The 3,724-nt window shown below is 35.3% G+C and overlaps 1 protein-coding gene across 1 annotated transcript in view; it reads left to right on the top strand.

Annotated features, from left to right (window-relative positions):
* Positions 1–1,823: 1,823 nt before the first annotated feature.
* Positions 1,824–3,724, top strand: part of LOC107727327 (ras-specific guanine nucleotide-releasing factor RalGPS1) — a 107,576-nt gene continuing 105,675 nt past the window's right edge. Inside the window, exon 1 of the mRNA XM_016537171.1 lies at positions 1,824–2,135. The gene's annotated coding sequence lies outside the window, so the exon portion shown is untranslated. The remainder of the gene's footprint in view (positions 2,136–3,724) is intronic.

Below are 3,724 nucleotides of genomic sequence, written 5' to 3'. Positions count from 1 at the left end.
TGGTTCCCAAAACAGTCTGCCTCATAGGTGTAGTAAAATGCACCTAAATGTGTCAGTTTCTTGCTCTTCCCGAATGCACCACTGAGGAAAGCAGATCTTTAGCTCGTATCGGATAAGTAGCACTCTGTCATCCACTATATGTACAACCTCACAACCCAACTGTGAACCTCAGAACTTTACTGTTTTATACAACTATGAAGTACAAGAAGCTAGCTGACACCTATGCTGTAACAATTAACTCGCCATGTATGAATTTTATTTTATAGCATGAAATATAAAGTTATATTTATTCAAATTATATATTTTACTCATAATCATTCTGTGCTGCTTTTTGTTTTCGTTCTTAAAGCTTGTATATTGCTTTTTTATGATACAAAGAAATGTCAATAGATAAAAAAATGCATTTGTTTGTACAATAAAGATGCTGATTTGGCAAAATGTCTGGACATCTTTGCTTCACTCATTCACTCAGTATATGCATTGATGTGTGTGTGCATTAATGCTGATGGCCACTAGATGGAGTACATGTATAGCAAATGTATTATTGTTTATTAAAATGGCAATAATAATATGCAGAGGTATTGCAACTACAGTTTACACTTCATAAGCCCTTGATCAGGACCCAAGCATATTATTATTATTACATTTTAAATTATTAAAATAAAAACGTATTTTGCAAATTAATAATAATAATAATACATTTTAAATGACCAATCTAAATATCTCTAAATACATCAGTCAACATTTTGATCATGATGGAATTGAAATTGGATTATATTGTATTGTCCCTGAAGGGAAATTTGTCTTTGACTCCATTGTGAATTAAACTGATCTATATGATGCGTCAGATGGACTACCAGCTGGTGTGGCCAACTTTGATCTGGTAGACCTTGATCAAGCTGGTTAGAGCTGGCAAACCACTTTGGACCAAAAACAAACCATGCTACCATGTCCTGAAGTCCAGACTGACCATAAGCGAGTCCAAACGCGTGTCACCTTTTTTTTATTTATTTTTTATACATCAGATTAAAAATCCTCTATAATGTTTTGCAGTAAAGCCAGTGTCCCACTTTACCTGAATAAAAAGTAAATAAACCGTTCAAGTGAAAAGCAGTCCATAGCTGCATTTATTATCGCATAGAAATTAAATAAAATGTCAATATATTTACATTTACAAAGGTTGTAGCATCACAACAGAATGGCTGAGATTATAACAAGATCATTATAGTTAACGAAATCGAAAACCATAAAAAATGTAGTTACTAAAAAAAGCACAAAATAACTAAAACTGAAATAACAATTAATATAAATTAATCAAAAACTATAGGCATATTTAAAAATATATATTTAATATGAAACAGAAAATATAAATATAAAATATTAACAAAAATATAAGTGAACACTGAACCATAGGCTTTTATCTATGCTATACATTCACAAAATACATGTCACTCTTCTTCAAATCATTATGAAATCAGCAAATAAATATAAATAGGCGCAGTAAATAATAATGCCATAACAAACGTCTCACAATTAATTTTAAAAATCATAAAAAATACCTCCGTTTCTTCAAAAACGAAAAATAAACACTACATCTCCTCAAAGGAACATCAAAATTAAACAAACCTGTTACGCTGTACCTCTTTCCACACACATTTCCAGCGCTGCGTACACAAAACAAGGAGACATAATATGCGCGCGACAGTATTGACCTAATTAATGATTGGTCATTCATTTATGGGGGCGGAACCTGGCGTCCACCCAGACGCCACGCTATTGGCCAAAGCTTCTGTCCATCAAATGTTATGGGCACAACACTTCCTGATGTCGATGCCCAGCTGTTGGCAAATGATCCGCTTTTCCACCATCCGATAACATCGTCTCTATACACAGGACAGCCCTCACTGTTTCTCATCATACCTGCTCAAAATAAGCTTCTTGCGAAGACGACGGCCATGTACGATGTAGAATAACGGAAATAGGCTTAGATCGCCCAGTGGATGAGAGTGAATCCTTTCAAATTGGATTTCTGTGTCCTTAAGGTCGTGTTGCAGTGCAGCAACGTAAGCTTTGCGTTTACCGGCGCTTGCATCTCAACAGCGGGGACGAAGACAGTGGCATATTTTCATTGACAGGTGAGTTGAACTGTACGTGCCGTTGGCATCTGTATCTGTATAGAGCATCACGCGCAAATGAAAACAGCATCAGCAGGGATGGAGTTGCGTCACGGGGGGTCGTCTGCCTCTTTCCCAACTGGGTACCACACTGTCAATATGATGCATGGCGCCATTACATCTAAAACAGCGTGCATATGCAGGATGCTTTTTGTCATGGCATTATGCTCAGATGTTATGATACCAGGGGTCGTCTGCCTCTTTCCCAGCTGGGTACCACACTGTCAATATGATGCATGGCGCCATTACATCTAAAACAGCGTGCACATGCAGGATGCTTTTTGTCATGGCATTATGCTCAGATGTTATGATACCGTTTTTCTGTAAAGATTCTGTTTTATTTTATGTCTTAAGCAAATTGGAGGATGGAATAATAGATTTTTAGGTGGTGGCTAATCAATATTCAGGAATATGCTCTGCTAGTTATGCCTGCACTGTCATATTATTAAAAGAAATAAGAAATATGAGATGGAGGTTAAATCTTTTTCAAAAGAGTAAGAATCTCAGCAATACTATAACTGACAGGGTGATGACAGACAGCTTAAAGCAAAACACTCCCTGAAGCTGTTATACATTGTGCTTTTGTTGATGTGCATATGCTTATGTGTAGGTTTAGAGTTTATTTATTTATTTTGTTTTTTGTATGGGGATTTCAGATAGAACCAGCCTTCTGCCTTTGTTTAAGTGGCTGATGTTATGGCCCGGAGATACTCCCTTGACTTTAGAAAGCACCTGTGTTTATGTGTTACAGTAGTTGCACTTTCACATTGGCATTGTGGAAGGTGCTGGTAGACCGAGGTAGGCTACATGTAATGGTTTATGTAAGTGTGTTACATTTATGATTATGGATCAATTGTAATGAGCAATTAGCATCAATATAGGCTCTTATTCTTAGTAGAATATAAAAAATTTGCATCCAATTAAAGTTACATTTGAAACTGAAATGGATTTGCTAACTTATTTATTATCTGGCAATGTTTGATACAAGCTGCAGTGAAGGGCAATGATATATATATATATATATATATATATATTATAGTTTTTTTCTGGAGTCTCAATGTACATTTAACTGATACATTACATGACTGTGCATGCAAGCAATACATTAACTGACTGTGCAAGTAATATTAATACTTTTACATTTACTCTTTGCCAGCACCATACATTAAATAATGGATGTTTCTATTAGTGCACACACCTATAAAAGTTAAACACATTTTTTTGGTTCATTACTGATCCCATAGCAGAGTGTGGCACATATGAATGTACCTTGTACATTTTAAAACAAAGACAGAGTCTTCTGTCTTTTTTAAAAGTTTAATAAAATATGTGTCATTACACATTCTACAGCAGTGGCTCTCAACATTGTTGACTCGAGGGCCCCCATTGTCCAGCACAAAATTCAAAGTTCCCCTTTTTAAGATATTTCCTCTGATATTTCAGCTGTAATATGACATTTTTTTTAGATTTCAAAAGAATGTACTTACAATTTGTCTCACGGCAAATTTTTTTTTTTTGCGGCAACCACAGCTGCCCTTTTTTTTTTTTTT

Source organism: Sinocyclocheilus rhinocerous, unplaced genomic scaffold (assembly GCF_001515625.1).
Source record: "Sinocyclocheilus rhinocerous isolate Xijiao unplaced genomic scaffold, SAMN03320098_v1.1 scaffold1298, whole genome shotgun sequence".
Lineage (NCBI taxonomy): Eukaryota > Metazoa > Chordata > Actinopteri > Cypriniformes > Cyprinidae > Sinocyclocheilus > Sinocyclocheilus rhinocerous.
Note: the sequence above shows the minus strand (reverse complement) of the source record. Positions and strands in the feature narration are given on the sequence as shown.